Genomic DNA, 17,665 nt, shown 5'->3' on the forward strand with positions numbered 1-17,665 from the left:
TTAAGGGAGGGAGCCTCAAAGTATCATATATAGACAAAGGCATTATACTAACACATGCTCCTAAATCACACATGCAGTCAGAAAATATCACACCTCCAATAATACAGTTAACCATGCATGGACCTGGATCACTACACTTTTCAGGTATACCTCCCATTAAAGCAGATATAGAACTACCTAAAGGAATAGTTTCTAATTCATTAATTTTGTCTTTATGTATACATAAATCTTTTAGAAACTTTGCGTATTTAGGTACCTGCTGAATAACATCAAAAAGGGGAACAGATACCTCAACCTTTTTTAATATTTCTACCATTTTTGGATCAAGTACCATCTGCTTCCTGGGTTTCCTTGCAATTTGTGGAAATGGAATAGGAAGGACGTTTTCTGCAGCGTCTGCATCCTTTGGTGCTTCTTTCTGTGGTTGAGCTTCTTCTTCTTCACCCATATCTTGTGCATCCTCGTCCTCTTCAGCATCCTCTACTTCCACCACCTCTTCAGCTGAGGCGTGTTCTGATGGGATTGGCTCCTCCTGATTCTTCTCTTACAATGTGGTTCTGGACCATAGGGTGATGGCATTGATGCCACCCTTTGGATTGGGTAAGGGTTGAGAAGGAATCCACTGGAGCTTGCATGTTGAGTGTTTGAAGTGTTGGATGATCCCAGCAGAGAGATGAGAGCTTGTATAGCGGATGCTAGGCCATTAAGGGAACTTTCCACGTTCCTTTGTCCTTGCGCAATGGATTGATGCGCCTCGTCACTCAGAGAGGAATTAGATTGAGTGATCTGCGAAACTTGTTGTTGGTTCTGCTGTGCCCCTTGGGATTGCCTCAGGTGAGGTGCTCTGTAGGGCTGGTTCTGGTTCTACTGCCTGTTGTTGTTATTATTTCACCTCTGATTTCCTTGATTGTCTCTGCCTCCTCTGTTATTGTTATCCCTCAAACTCTGGTTAGAATTATCTCTCCAACCTTGGTTGGAATTGTCCTGCCATCCATGGTTGTAGCTGCCACCTTGATTGTATCCTTGGTTGGGGCAGTCATAGAAGTTATGAGTGGCTGCCACAGTGTTGTCTTCCTGCTGGAGCTGCGAACATTCATCAGTATAATGGCTATAATCAGCACAGATCCCGCACACTCTTTGTGGGACTAACTGTTGGCTTTGCTACGCTTGTTGTTGATTCAACTGCATCTGCTTCAGTAAGTTGGTCATTTCACATATACTTTGAGTCAGAACAATAGTCTCCTTGCTAGAAGATACCTCTGCAATAGCTTTTGACCGGCTTTGTTTCTGCCTGCGATTCTGAGTAGATTCAGCTAAGTCGCTGATCAATTGCCATGCCTCATCAGTGGTTTTGTACCTTTTCATAGACCCATTGCTAGCACTTTCCAATGTGGTTTTATCTTGAGGCCTCATGCCCTGTGTGACATAGCCGAGCAACACTATCTTGTCAATCATATGGTGGGGGCATGCTTCCAGAAGATTGTTGAAGCGCTCCCAGTATTCGTAGAGACTCTCAGATTCGTCCTGAACAATCATGGAAATGTCTTTCCTTAGTTTATCAGTAACTTCAGCTAGAAAGAATTTTTCCAAAAATTCTCTTCTAAGCGTATCCCAGTCAGAAACAGTTGCTGCGGGTTGAGTGTAGTACCACTCTCTCGCCTTTCCCTCAAGAGAGAATGGGAAGGCTTTTAACAGAATAGAAGTCTCATCTGCACCATCACACCTGATAGTAGAACAGGCTGCTTGGAAATCCCTAAGGTGCTTGATAGGCTCTTGAGCAGGTAAGCCATGAAACTTAGGCATCAAGTTGAGTAGTGCAGTCTTTATTTCAAAATCTGTAGCCACCGCTGGGTGATGCACTTGAAACGGTTGCATTGTAAAATCAGGGGCTCCAGCCTCCTGGATAGTAACTCTCCTAGGTGCTGCCATGTCACCTGCATGTAAATCAACCGAATAAGTAGAACGGGAGCTTGTTTCTCCCTTACGTAACGTTTCAGATTTGTCCTCAGGGAGGACTAACCGACGCCGAGCTTGCCTTATACGTGAAATAGTTCTTTCAATCTCAGGATCAAATACTGGCAAGCTTGGATCAGGAAGTGAACACGTCATTTAATGAAAGAAACATACAGCTCATAGTAGCAAAAATAAAATAAAATAAAATGCAAATAAATAAATTCCAATCAATAACTTAGCACTCTATTGCAACACCCTGGCAACGGCGCCAAAAATTGATGTGGCAGAAATTGGTGAGTTAAGAAATTATTATAAGAGATACGTTGCAAGTATAGTTCTTAACCAACCAAAAATCCGCTTATCAATTTAGAAGGGTTGTCACAAAATTAGAATTAAAATACTGGGAGTATGAATCCCAGGTCGTCTCCCAACGAGTTGCAGAAAGATGTGCTATTTTATTAATCAGATGTTTCCCAAAAGGGGTTGAGTTTGATAGACAGAAAATTAAATCAGAGAATTTGTGTAATTTAAATAAAAACCTTGACCGGGAGTAGATTAGTCGGAAGTCCTATCCTTGTTGGAGTTTTCCCAAGATCAAATTGATAATTGAAGGTTGTTTGCTCAGTTATCCTTTACCAGATAAAGGAAAGTTAAGAAAGTTGGAAGTCAGTTTCTATTCACAAGTTCTAATCCTCTCCCTTGGGAAGGACTAGTGTCAGTGATTAGAGGGCGACCCAACACTAAACCCAACTATAATTTTACTCTTGAGCATTCCAACTCAAGGTTCTCCATTCATTTAACTCCCAAACAAGTTATGGAACTACTCGCTCATTATGATTGTAAAATTCACGAAATAAGAAAGGGAGATAAGGAAAGACATGATAAATAATAATCAAAAGGATTAATTTAAAATAAAAATAGTTCTTGTATTAATAAATTCTAAAAATAATCTAATAGTAACTCTGAATAAATTAAGGATATGAAAGAGTAAGTGACAAGTAAGGAAATAAACTAGAATGATGAAGTCTTGATGGAGGTAATAACTCTTCTCTATATCCCAATCCAAAAAGCAATAAAATCAAAATCCTAAGAACTATGAATGTGTAGAGAGAAAACCTAGAGGAGGGGTAAATTCAGATCGAAAACTAAAATTATGCCGAATGAATGTTGTTGTTTGTCACTGCATGTTCCCTGGCTCTAATATGCTTTTCTGGGTGGAAAACAGGGTCAAAACAGGGCCCAAAATCGCCCCCAGCGAATTCTGCAAATTCTGCAGATCGCGCATGTCATGTGAGCGCGTCATCCACGCGTTCGCGTCATCCAGCATTTTGCCTTGCCATGCGTGCGCGTCGTCCACGCATTCGCGTCACTTGTGCAGTTTCCAATCCATGCGTTCGCGTCAGGCACGCGAACGCGTCACTGAAATTTCCCCTATTTCGCGCGGTCGCGTGAGCCATGCGTCCGCGTCACTTCTCGCTGGTCATCTCCTCAATTTCTTGTGTTCCTTCCATTTTTGCAAGCCTCCTTTCCAATCTCCAAGTCATTCATGCCCTATAAAGCCTGAAACACTTAACACACAGATCACGGCATCGAATGGAATAAAGGAGAATTAAAATACATAATTAAAAGTCTCTAGGGAGCAAGTTTTCAACCATGGAGTAATTTTGGGAAGGAATTGTAAATACATGCTAATTTGATGAATGAGTGGGTAAAGATTTGATAAAACCACACAATTAAACACAATATAAACCATAAAATAATGGTTTATCACTTATCATCTTAATCAAGCATTTACCACCACAAATTTCAATTCTAATTTCTACAACATTGGACAATCACTTTCTTTTCCTACATTTTCTCTTATTGATGCATAAAGGGAGGCAAAACATGAATTTAAAGCAGATGAGTGATACTAAGCATTCATACTAGTGCCGACATTAAAATTTGCATTATTTGAACTAAACATCAAGGCAACCAGCAACTTTTCATGCAGGACATTTCAAAGTAAAGTGACTTTTGTGACAATACAACCTCTCAGGAGTGTCTTACAGCTTCCCTTTTGTCATCATCGTCTTTTACTTTTGCATTTTCCTTGGTGATGATTCTTTGAAGAGGCTGAGTGTCTTTTTTTTCTGCATAATTATTGAAGTTGCTTGCTTTTCCAAGCACTTAAGCAAATGGTTAGCATGAACTTAAACTTACTTTGGTGAGGGAACACCAAACTTAGTTCCTTGCTACTATTTATGATTCATCAGTTACATGAAACCTTGTGCATGCTTTTGTTGAGAGCAATGAAGCTAAAAACTAGAAAACAGACAGTGGTTTAGTTGTTTTCCTAATCGCTTGGAGCTAGTAACCAGTTATGCAGAGGGTGAGATGTGTTTTTAAATGAGATTTTTGGTGGAACACCAAACTTAGCATCTTTCATTCACCCTTAAATTGTTTTGGTGTGTAACACCAAACTTAGCTCCTTGCAAGACAGATAAAACTACTTAACCTTCTTATTGAAATAGTTAAGAGAAGAAAACTACATTTGGTTGGGTTGCCTACCAACAAGCGCTCTTTTAATCTCACTAGCTTGACATCCTTCATTCTTGCTCAGCTTAATTTCTGGTTCTCCCTCTCTTTATCCCAATGGCCTCCAAAATAATGCTTTACCCTGTGACCATTTGCTGTGAAATTGCTCTTTGTTGCTTCATTTAGCAGTTCAAGGCTTCCATAGGGAAGAACCTTTGTCACCAAGAAGGGACCAGTCCATTTAGACTTGAGTTTGCCAGGAAACACTTTGAGTCTGGAGTTGTACAAGAGTACTTGCTGTCTTGGTTTGAATTCCTTCTTTGAGATCTTTTTGTCATGCCATCTTTTAGCTTTTTCCTTGTATATCTTAGCATTTTCATAGGCTTCGAGTCTAAACTCATCCAACTCATTTAATTGTAATAACCACTTCTCTCCTGCTGCTTGAAAATTAAGGTTGAGGAGTTTTGTGGCCCAGAAAGCTTTGTGTTCAAGCTAAACAAGAAGGTGGCAGGACTTGCCATACAACAATTGAAAAGGTGACCTTCCAATAGGAGTTTTGAAGGCTATCCTATATGCCCAGAGAGCATCTTCTAGTTTTCTGGCCCAATCCTTTATTGTAATCCCCACTGTTTTCTCCAAAATCCTCTTCAACTCCCTATTTGCAAGCTCTGCCTGGCCATTGATCTGTGGATGGTATGGTGTAGCTACTTTATGAATCACCCCATATTTGTGAAGTAGTTTCTCCATCTGTTTGTTGCAAAAATAGCCACCACCATCACTGACAAGACCCTTAGGCACTCCATATCTAGTAAAAATGTGCTTCTTAAGAAATTGAAGGACAATTTGTCATCACATGTGGTTGTTGCTATGGCTTCCACCCACTTTGAGACATACTCTACTGCCACAAGTATGTATTTGAAAGAGTATAATGGTGGAAAGGGGCCCATAAAATCTATTCCCCAGAGATCAAAGAGTTCTACCTCCAAGATGTAGTTCTGAGGCATCTCATTCCTTCTTGTTAATCCTCCAGCTCTCTACACTCATTGCATTGATGAACAAACTCTCTAGCATCCTTGAAGATGGTTGGCCAATAAAATCCACTTTGAAGTACTTTGGCTACTGTTCTTTTTGGTCCAAAATGTCCACCATAAGCTGAACCATGACAATGCCATAATATGTCTCTCATCTCACTCTTAGGAACACATTTCCTAATCATTCCATCTGGACACCTCTTGAATAAGAATGGTTCATCCCATAAGAACTTCTTGGCTTCATTGAGTAACTTCTTCACTTGTTGCTTGGTGAATTCTTGAGGGATCTTCCTTCCAACCTTGTAGTTTGCAATGTCTGCAAACCATGGAGGTTCATCTGGAAAGCTTTCATTCACTGAGTGTGGAGCTTGATTAACCTCTTGTGGTAGTTTTGACAAGTGGTCTGCTACTTGGTTCTCATTCCCCTTCCTATCTCTCACTTCAATATCAAATTCTTGTAGCAGCAACACCCACCTAATATGCCTTGGCTTTGAATCTTGTTTATACATTAGATATTTGAGAGCAGCATGATCAGTATACACTATAACCATTGAACCAATCAAGTATTGTCTAAATTTGTCAAATGCATATACAATTGCCAAAAGCTCTTTCTCAGTGGTGGTATAATTTTTCTGTGCTTCATTCAACACCTTGCTAGCATAATATATAACATGGTGCAGCTTGTCTTTCTTTTACCCCAATACAGCACCAATTACAAAGTCACTTGCATCACACATAAGTTCAAAAGGTAACTCTTAATCAGGAGGTGTGATGATTGGTGCTGTAATGAATTTTCTCTTTAAAGTTTCAAAGGCATGCTTGCAATTGTCATCAAAGATGAAAGAACTATCAATCATTAGCAAATTGCTCAATGGTTTTGCTATTTTTGAAAAATCTTTGATGAACCTCCTGTAAAAACCAGCATGTCCAAGAAAACTCCTTACTACTTTCACATTAACAGGTATAGGAAGCTTTTCAATGATTCTATTTTAGCTTTATCAACTTCTATACCTTTGTTTGAAACCTTATGCCCAAGAACTATCCCTTTAGGAACCATGAAATGGCATTTCTCCTAATTCAATACCAAGTTAGTTTCTTGGCATCTTTTCAAAACAAGAGTTAAATGATGCAAGCAAGTGTTAGATGAATTGCCAAAGACAGAAAAATCATCCATAAAGACTTCTAAAAATTTTTCCACCATGTCAGAGAATATAGAAAGCATACACCTTTGAAAAGTTGCAGGAGCATTACAAGACCAAAGGGCATCCTTTTGTAAGCAAAACTCCAAATAGACAGGTGAAGGAAGTCTTTTCTTGATCCTTGGGATCCACCACTATTTGATTGTACCCAGAGTACCCATCTAGGAAGCAATAATAGGCATGGCCAGCCAATCTTTCCAGCATCTGGTCAATGAATGGGAGAGGAAAGTGATCTTTCTTTGTAGCATCATTCAGTCTTCTATAATCTATGCACATCCTCCACTCAGTCACTGTCCTAGTGGAAATTAACTCATTCTTCTCATTGTAGATGACTGTCATTCCTCCCTTCTTTGGTACAACTTGAACCGGACTCACCCATGAGATGTCAGAGATTGGAAAGATTATCCCAGTATTTCATAGATTCATCACTTCTTTTTGAACCACCTCCTTCATGGTTGGGTTAAGTCTTCTTTGGGGTTGAACTACAGGCTTTGGATCTTCCTCCAATAGAATTTTATGCATACAAATGGCAGGGTTTATGCCCTTGATATCATCAATTATCCAATCCAAAGCAGTCTTGTGAACTTTCAACACTTCAATCAGCTTTGTTTTCTCTTCTATGTTTAAGGATGAGTTTATGATCACTGGCAGGGCCTCTGCTTCTCCAAGAAACACATATTTGAGATGAGGGGGCAGAGGTTTTAACTCTTGTTCTGGCTTCTCCTCTGCCTTGCTTTCAAAGGAAATCTCTACTACTTCCTCTTCTATAAACTCTTGTTCCACCTCTATTTCATCTTCTTGATCCTCCTGGTTGTCATATTCCAGTAGCTCCTCCTCCACTTCTTCTATCATTTCCACTCTCATGTGCTTTTCCTTCTCTAGAGGATATTGTATGGCTTTGAAGACATTGATGATCATCTTTTCATCATGCACCCTGAGGGTCATCTCCCCTTTCTCCACATCAATGATGGCTCTTGCTGTTGCTAAGAAAGGCTGTCCAAATATGATTGAACTGTGTCCCTCTTCTTCCATGTCTAAGATCACAAAGTCAGCAGGGAAAATGAACTCTTCAATCTTCACTAATAAATTTTCCACAACCCCATTTGGTATTTTGAATGATTTATCAGCCATTTGGTGTGACATCCTGGTAGGCTTGACTTCCTCTATTGCAAGCTTCTTCATTAATGAGAGGGGCATTAAATTGATGCTAGCTCCTAAGTCACAGAGAGCCTTATACAATGTTCTGTTGCCTATAGTGTAGGATAGGATGAAGCTTCCTGGATCTTTGTGCTTTGGAGGAAGACTTCTTTGGATGACAGCACTGCATTCTTGTGTTAGAATGACTGTCTCCTTCTCATTCTAACTCTTTTTCTTGTTGATGAGATCTTTGAGAAATTTTGCATATAAAGGCATTTGCTCTAGAGCTTCAGCAAGTAGAATATTGATCTCCAACTTTTTAAACACCTCTAGGAACTTAGGAAACTGTTGGTCTTTGATCTCTCTGTTAAACCTTTGAGGATATGGAATGGAGGGAGTGTATGTCTTCACCATTGTCTTCTGTTCTTGTGACTGTTCCTCCATAACTTTCTTTTTTTTCTTTGAAGCTTGAGGTTCCTCTTTCTCCTTGAGCTTCTCTTGGTCTTGCTTTTCTTTGAGTGTCTTTTTTTTCTTGCTATTGGCCTTATCACTCTCCACAGGCTTCTTGTTGGTTTCTTTCTCAGCTGGCTTCTTATCGTTTACCAAGATTTTTCAACTCCTTAGTTGGATGGCCTTGCATTCTTCCTTGGAGTTGGGAATGGTGTCACTTGGTAATGCATTGGTTGGCCTCTCAGCAACTGTTTGCTTTGATAATTGACCGATTTTCCTCTCTAAATTCCTCAGTAAAGCTTCATGGTTCTTGTTGGCTAGCTCTTGATGTTTCATCATCTTCTCCATCAATATCTCCAAGTTGGAGATCCTATGATATTCTTGGGGTGGTTATGGTTGATTATGGGATGTTGAAGGTGAATGATAGTTGTTTTAGTTTGTGAATGAGTTGTTGGGTGGATAATAGTTGGATTGGGGTTAATTATTTTGTGGTTTTCTGTATGAATTTTGGTTAGTGTTTTGATGGTTTTGATGGTTTGTGTTTCTGGAATTATTTTGGTTTGAATTTCTCTGCCAAGGTTGCTGGTTTTAGTTCTCTCCCCATTTCAGGTTGGGGTAATTTTTCTAGGATGAATTATAAGTGTCTCCATGGAAGTCATTTGATCCAGAACTCTGATTATGCATGTATTACACTTGTTCAGGCTGCTGCTCCTCATAACTTTCCTCTTGCTGTCCCCATACCATTGATGGTTGGTTGGTAGTGCTCACTGCTACAAGTTGCAATCCATCCATTCTCTTTGACATTGTTTTAATTTGTTGTTGGAGCTGCTGGTGCATGAGTTTGTTCTGAGCTAATATAGTATCAACTCCTTCAAGCTCAAATACACCTCTCTTTGGAGCTGCTTGCCTTTGAAAGGAATAGAAATACTCATTGTTGGCCACCATGTCTATGAGATCATGTGCCTCTTGAGCAGTTTTCATCATTTGCAAAGATCCTCCTGAGGAATAATCCAAAGCTTTCCTTGAAGGTAAGGACAAGCCTTCATAGAAGATCTACAGCTCCACCCATTCACTAAATATTTCCTCTGGACATTTTCTAATAAGAGCCTTGTACCTCTCCCAAGCTTCATATAATGACTCTCCTTCTTGCTGTCTGAAGGTTTGCACATCAATTTTTAGCTTGATGACTCTTTGAGGTGGATAGAATTTGGCTAAGAATTTGCTAACCAAATCATCCCAGCTGGTAATGCTCTCCTTAGGGAAAGTTTCTAACCAATGTGTGGCTTTGTCTCTCAGTAAAAATGGGAATAAAAGAAGCTTATAGATGTTAGGATTGACCACATTAGTTTTGACAGTGTCACAGATTCTCAAAAACACAGAGAGGTGTTGGTTTGGATCCTCAGCAGCACTTCCTCCATATTGACAATTGTTTTGAACCAGGGTAATTAAATGAGGCTTGAGTTCAAAGTTATTGGCATTGACATTGGGAGTTAGGATGCTACTCCCACAATTCTTTGGGTTGGGAATAGTGTATGGGGCTAAGACTCTTCTCTGAGGTTGACCATTGTTGTTGGCCACACCATCAGTGTGAACTGGGACGTTCTCCTCCATCACTTGATCCTCTCCTTCTGATTCCTCTTCACCAATAATCCCTTTTCCTCTTGCCTCTCTTCTTAACCTTCGAAGAGTTCTTTCATCAATATCACCAGAGGTAGAGACCTCTCTCCTTGCTTCTGTCACACACACAACACCAGAAATAACAAACAATCCACTCTATTCCTAGAGTTATGTTAAGGTTAGTTTAAACAAAAATTCAAACAGTTAGTGTGCTTAGTAAAAAGAAAAAGAAAATGCTTAATCTAGATTATCACCTTACTTAATCATTGTCAATCTAAATCAATCCCCGGTAACGGTGCCAAAAACTTGATGGCTGGAAATTAGATTTCTACACAAAACTCATCGACAAGCGTACTGGATCGCATCAAGTAGTAATTACTCACAAGAGTGAGGTCAATCCCATAGGGATTGACGGATTAAGTAATTTTAGTTAGATGATGAATTTATTTAAGCGAATATTTGATGATTTGAATGATTTTGATTGACAGAAGCTAAACTGCAAGTAAATAGAAGTGTAGAATGTAAATTGAGCAGAAAAATAGAGTGCAGAAAGTAAATTGACTAAATCTAAAGGTGCAAAAAGATTAAATTGCATGAGACTTAGAGTGCAAGAAAGTAAATGAACTAAAACTTAAATTGCAAGAAAAGTAAATAGCTAAAACTTAAAGTGCAAGAAATGTAAATTGCAGAATCTAAATTGCTGAGAAATGTAAATTTCTTGAAGAGGAAAAGGGATTTGGGTGCTGGGGTTTGGAATTGAACAAGAAATTGCAAATTAAAGTAAATTAGAGAGCTATGAGATGCAAAAAATCAAATCTGGATCTCAATAGCAAGAACAGAAATGTAAAATTTCTTGAAGAAACAAATTGGCAAGAAACTTAAATCAATTGTGGAATTCTAAAAGAGAAATTGAAGATCGAAGAAGAGCAATGAGATTAGCAATCAGATCTAGATCTCAATTACTCCCTTGATCAAACAGAAATGAAATTACAGAAGAAAACGAAGATGAAAACAGAAGAGAAGATTAAGATCTAATCCTTAGATCAATTGAGAAGAAGAGTAGGAGATGATTCTCAGAATTATAATCAATAGAGCCCTTCAATCTCAATTTAAGATCCAAAATAGAAAAGTAGAAGTTGCAGAAGAAATGAAAATGCAGAAAGAAAACTAGATCCAATTCCCAAATCCCCAAATTCAAAATAAATGAAAATTAAAAGTGAAAACTAAAAATGAGCTAAAGGTCCTTTTACAAATCAAACTTAATCCTATTTATACACTTTCTATTTTGGTCTTCAAAGCTTGGAGTGGGCTTTTCAAAGTTGGCCTTGAATGAAAAATGGATTTGAAGAAGGATGGGTCCGGTTTGGCTTTGGTTCAAGTTGGGTCAAGGTGTGTGGAAACCTTCCAGGGGAGTGCTCCGTTTGGTATAGTGAGCGTTACTTTCACTCTTGGTTGGTGAACCTTGGTTGCAATTGGTCCTTGTCCATAGCGTTCACTAAGTGAGCGTTCCTTGGTTGAGGCACGAAAAAGGTATCAAAAGAGAGCGCTACATTATGCTGAGCCTTGGGTGAGCTTTTCTTTCCTTGGTTGAGGCACGAAAAAGGTAGCAAAAGAGAGCGCTACGCTTGAGTTTTTGAGCGATACTCCTTGTGTTTTGCTTTGTGCATGCTTGGCTTTCCTTGGTTCCAAGCTCGAAAAAGTGAGCAAAAGGGAGCTCTACGCTCAAATTTTTTAGCGCTACCCCCTTGCCTTGATGCATGCACGAGTTTGGCTCCTTTTTTGGGCGCTGCGTTGCAATTCTTCAGCGCTACTCCTTGCTGTACCTTGCCTTGCTTGGTTAGCTCCTGGTGTCACGATAAAGTGAGAGAAAGGGAGTGCTACGTTTCTTTGTTTGAGCGATGACCCTTGTGAGCCTTGGTTGAGCGCCACGCTTTATTTTTATGGGCCACGCTTTTTAAAGCGTGGCCTAAGGTCCAAAGCATGCTCAAACTTCAAAAGTGTGCCAAAATTTCCTTTTTCCACCATTTCTTCACCTACAAGCAACCAAACAACTAATCAAACTCCCACTAAAATCACTAGATCTTTGCATCATGTAATAAATCAATTATTTCTAGTATAAAACCTATGATTTTGTGTAGAATGAATGATGTTTGATTGGTTCAACAAAATCATGAAAATCACTCCAATTACTTACTTATTGTGCAAGAAAGTACATAAAACCTAATGAAACTAATGAAAAATTATTGTAAAACTATTATAAGATGACTTGTCATCATACATAGGCCTTTTATAGAGTTAAACGCCAGCTTGGATACCAGTTTGGGCGTTTAATTCTAGTTTTGGTGCTAGTTACGGCATTTTACGCCAGAAAAGGGTCTCTTGCTAGCGTTTAAACGCCAGTTTGGGCCAGCAAATCTCGAGCAAAGTATGGAATATTATACATTTCTGGAAAGCCCAAGATGTCTACTTTCCAACACAATTGAGAGTTTACCAATTGAGATTCTGTAGCTCTAGAAAATCTACTTCAAGTGCAGGAGGGTCAAAATCCAACAGCATCCGCAGTCCTTTCTCAGCCTCTGAATCAAACTTTTGCTCAGGCCCCTCAATTTCAGCCAGAAAATTCTTGAAATTATAGAAAAACACACAAACTCATAGTAAAGTCCAGAAATATGATTTTTGAATAAAAACTAATAAAAATATAATAACAAGTAACTAAAACATACTAAAAACTATGTAAAAATAATGCCAAAAAGTGTATAAATTATCCGCTCATCAGTACGCGTCGGTGCTGGCACGTAATTTTTTTAGTGAAAACATGCCCAGCGAATTCTCGGAGGCTGTGGGGCAGCACGGAAACTTGTCTCTCAACAAATTTCCCTCGACAAGTATACCAAATTGTCGTCAAGTAAAAACTCACAATAGAGTGAGGTCGAATCCCACAGGGATTGATTGGTCAAGCAACTTTAATTAGAGGAATGTTCTAGTTGAGCTAAGAAGAAATTGATTTGAGGAATTGCAGAAAATTAAATGGCAAAAAAGTAAATAACAGAAAATGTAAATGCTGGAAATAAAGGGCAGAATGTAAATGGCGGAAAGTAAATTGTAAAATCTTAAATGAGAAATTGGGAAGATGAGCATAAAAGTAAGTGGAAGAAAATAAAGAGAATGGGTAAGATAAAAAATGGGGGATTCATTGGGCTCAGGAGATGTTGTATTCTCCGGATCAAATTCATTCTCATCTCTTCCTCAATCAATGCATTCATTGATCTCCTTGGCAATCTTAAGTGATTGGATCCCAATTCCTTGGCAACCCAATCTCTCTAAGCTTGAACAATTTCCCAATTCCTTGATTTAATTGCTCATGGGAAGAGATGAAGTTTGGTCACTGATTATACCACATGCATTCCCAAATCAAAGTGTTGGTAGGATTATATGTCACTATATCCATCCAAATCCCAATTTGGTCCAGCATGAGAAAGCATTTCTAGCACGATCTCCTCATCCCTCTTCCAAGGTTCTGAGGAGATCCAATTATGGAAAGCTTCTCTTCCAAGATAGCTAACCAATTGGATGAAGAACGAAAGCTTTCTAGTAAAATCAAGAGAAAAGAAAGAAGAAGAATAATGAAAACTATTATTGATCCATCAAATTACAACAGAGCTCCCTAACCCAATGAAAAGGGGTTTAGTTGTTCATAACTCTGGAAATGGAACGCAAAAATGAAAAGTACATTCTGAAATTAAAACTAGAAGTTGCAGAGAAAGTAAAATATACAGAGTGTAGTTCTCTAAAATGCCAAGCTCCTTCACTAGTTCAAAACTCCTCCTATATATACTACTCTTCCGATCTTCTAGTTGGCTCTTCAAGTCTTGGATATGGGCCTTTGATCTTTAGTTGAAGCATTTACAGTCTTCATTGGGCTTAGCTTTGCTTGCAGAGAGAAAGTGAATCAGGCATGGTAGCAAGTTAGTTAGGACGTTAATGGCGTTAACGTTAAGTGTAAATTTGGGTTCGAAAACGTTAGTGACGATAACCTCTTTCACTAAAGCTCCAAACCTAATTAACCCACGTTAACTTCAACGTTAGTGGCACTAACTTGACCACTAACGTTGGCCCTTGGTCCTTCGCAAATGTTATTGGCATTCACCTTTTTCCTATAACGTTGCTCCTTGCTTCTTTTCCCCACGTTAGTGATCTACGTTAGTGTAACTAACGTGGCCCCTAACGTGGGTATGCCCAAGCTTCGAGAGCGTTAGTGACACTTACCTTCGTTACTAATGCTTCAAAACACCCCTTCTTCCCATGTTAGTGCCTCACATTAATTGCATTAACATGACCACTAACGTGGTGGTGATTGCCATCTCCAACGTTAGTGACAAAGGTGAGTGATAGCACAGAAACTTGTCTCTCAACAATTTTCCTTCAGCTAGTATACCGAATTATCGTCAAGTAAAAACTCACAATAGAGTGAGGTCGAATTCCACAGGAATTGATTGGTCAAGCAACTTTAATTAGAGGAATGTTCTAGTTGAGCGAAACAGAAAATCAAATGGCGGAAAAGTAAATAGCAGAAAATGTAAATGCTGGAAGTAAAGAGCTGAAATTAAATGATGGAAAGTAAATTGCAGAATTGTAAATGGGAATGGGGAAGATGCTCATGAAAGTAAATTGCAAAAATTAAAGAGAATGGGTAAGATCAGAAATGGGGATTCATTGGGCTTAGGAGATGTTGCATTCTCCGGATCAAGTTCATTTTCATCTCTTCCTCAATCAATGCATTCATTGATCTCCTTGGCAATCTTAAGTGATCGAATTCCAATTCCTTGGTAATTCAATCTCTCAAATCTTGATCAATAGCCAATTCCTTGGTCAATTGCTCATGAGAAGAGATGAAGTATGGTCACTGATTATACCACATGCATTCCCAAATCAAGTGTTGGTAGGATTTTAGTGACCATACCCAACCAAACTCAATTTGGTCCAACATGAGAAAGTATTTCTAGCATGATCTCTTCATTCCTCTTCCAAGGTTCAGAAGAGATCCAAGTATGAATAGCTTCTTTTCCAAGATAACTACCCAATTGGATGAAGATTGAAAGCTTTCTAGTAAAATCAAGAGAAAAGTTAGAAGAAGAGTAATGAAAATTAGTATTGATCCATCAAATTACAACAGAGCTTCCTAACCCAATGAAAGGGGTTTAGTTGTTCATAGCTCTAAAAATGGAAAAGAAAGAAAGTACAGAAAAGTAAAGATGAGGATTAAAACTAAAATTGAAACTTCAAAATTTATGAATGAAAAGTACAAAGAAAAGAAAGAGAAGGAAAAGTGTGTGAGGGGAGGGAGTCCGAAGACTCCTCTTCAATCCCCCATTCCAGAATCCCCTTTGAATGTAAAAGCTAAGGCCCTTATATAGACTTTTCTAAATTACAAAATAAAATTAAAAAGCAATTTACAATTAAATGAAAATTCCTTTTCTAGATGCTTCTTGTGGCCTTGATTGGTTGACACTTGTGGGCTTGCTTCCTTGAGGTTGGGTGGTCCTTGAAAGAGAATCAAGTTGAGGTCCAGGTACCAATGTCAGTGCTAACGTTAGCCACACTAACGCTACAAGTGTGACGTTAGTGCTGAAGTTAGTGTGGCTATCGTCACACTTGCTACCCAGTTGGTGTTTTTGGGGCTTAAAAGATGCCTCTTGTTTGTGCTCTAATTTCATGTGCACTATAGATTATTATATATCGTTGGAAAGCTCTGAATGTCAGCTTTCTAACAAAACTGGAATCATCTCAATTGGACCTCTATAACTCAAGTTATGCTCCTTTGAAGGGGACAGGGTTGCTGGCATAGTGGCTGGCGTTATTGGCAAACGTGAGTGCCAATAACATCCGCGATCAGGGGCTAAAAATTGCCAGGTTATGGAGCTCAAACTTAATGTCCACCCCATACTATTATATATTGTTGGAAAGTCCTGGATGTCTACTTTCCAACGCCTTTGGAAGTGCATCATTTGGAAATCTACAGCTTGAGTTACACTTCTTGGAAGGTGAAGAGGTCAGCTGGCCTTACTACAGGTTGATACCATGTTCATCTTTGCACTTTCAGGGCAGGTTTTCTCCCTCAAATTTAGTGTCCACCATGTAGTGCCATATATGCTTGGAAAGCTCTGGAATCCTACTTTCCAATGCCACTGAAATCACCTCATTTGGAGCTTTGTGGCTCAAATTATTCTTGTTTGAAGAAGGCATGGTTAGGCTGCTGGGTGAGACTTTTGCCCACGTTAACTACCACGTTAATGTAGTTAACGTGGAAGCTAACGTGGGTCTTTTTGCTTCGCAAACGTTAGTGGAGATCACCTTTTCCACTAACGTTGGCATCTCCCTTTCCTTCCACGTTAGTTCCCACGTTAATGTATTTAACGTGGAAGCTAACGTGGGTCTTTTCGCTTCGCAAACGTTAGTGGAGATCACCTTTTCCACTAACGTTGGCATCTCCCTTTCCTTCCACGTTAGTTCCCACGTTAATGTAACTAACGTGGAGACTAACGTGGGTTTTCTTGCACCTTCGCTAGCGTTATTGGCACTCACTTTTGCCACTAACGCTGCTCCTTCTTCATGCCATTAACGTTCCCACTAACGTTCTAACTTTCCTTCCTTCCATGTTAGTGGCCAAGTTAGTGGCACTAACGTAGCCACCAACGTGGCTCTTCTCTGCTTCTTGTTACCTGAAATCAATCAAACAAAGTGCATCAAAGTCTTGCTCTTAATCATGGGATCATGCATCATCCATTTTATCATTCAATTCATGCATAATTCTCATGAAATCATTCAAAATTCACAATGTTTGCTTGAATCATGGTGTGAATGCATTTTCATCCAAATACTTGCTTATTTCCTAGAAAAATGCATGAAACCACCCTAAAGCATACAAAAAATGGCTAGTAAAACTAGCCAAGATGCCCTGGCATCAGTGAGTGTCACTAACGTTGGCCTATCATTCCTTGCTCCACGTTACCCTTCACATTAGTGGTCTTAACGTGACCACTAATGTGGGCAATATTGGCTTAGTCCAACGTTAGTGACAAAGGTGAGTGTCACTAACGTTGGCAATTCCTTGCTCCTCCCACGTTAGAGTTCACGTTAATGTAATTAATGTGACTCTTAACGTGGCTAATTGTGCCCTTTTGGAACATTAGTGGTATTCACTTTTACCACTAATGTTGGAGCTCCCCTTTTCCTCCATGTTAGCTCCCACGTTAATGTAATTAACGTGGCAACTAACGTGGGCTATGATGGCTTTCGAAGGCATTATTGGTGATCACTTTTTCCATTAATGCTGCAAACTTACTCCCATTCCATGTTAGTGGTCACGTTAATTAAACTAACGTGGCTACTAATGTGGCTCTTCCTTGCTTCCTTTGTCCTGAAATCAAGCAAATAAAGTGCATCAAAGCTTGGTTCTTAATCATGAGATCATACATCATCCATTTTATCATTAAATTCATGCAAAACTCTCATGAAATCATGCAAAGTTCACAATGTTTGCTTGAATCAAGGTGTAAGTGTATATCTACCAAAAACTTGCTTATTTACTAAGAAAATGCATGAAACTACCCTAAAATAGTAGAGAAAAAGTCAGTGAAACTGGCCAAAATGTCCTGGCATCAGGGCCCAATCTAAACAAACTTTGGTGCTAAAACACTTAAAAGGACCAAGGATTGAAGGGGAATGCATCATCATTCACATCTTGAATCATTAGGAATCATT

General features: G+C 39.1%; 1 non-coding gene across 1 annotated transcript; it reads left to right on the top strand.

Moving 5' to 3' along the window:
* Window positions 1–1,449: 1,449 nt before the first annotated feature.
* On the top strand, window positions 1,450–1,557 carry LOC148568039 (small nucleolar RNA R71). The gene has a single exon (XR_015882387.1). It is a non-coding gene; the product is annotated as a small nucleolar RNA R71 (small nucleolar RNA).
* Window positions 1,558–17,665: the final 16,108 nt, after the last annotated feature.

The sequence above is a fragment of the Arachis ipaensis genome, chromosome B4 (genome assembly GCF_059453495.1).
Source record: "Arachis ipaensis isolate K30076 ecotype BB chromosome B4, ASM5945349v1, whole genome shotgun sequence".
NCBI lineage: Eukaryota > Viridiplantae > Streptophyta > Magnoliopsida > Fabales > Fabaceae > Arachis > Arachis ipaensis.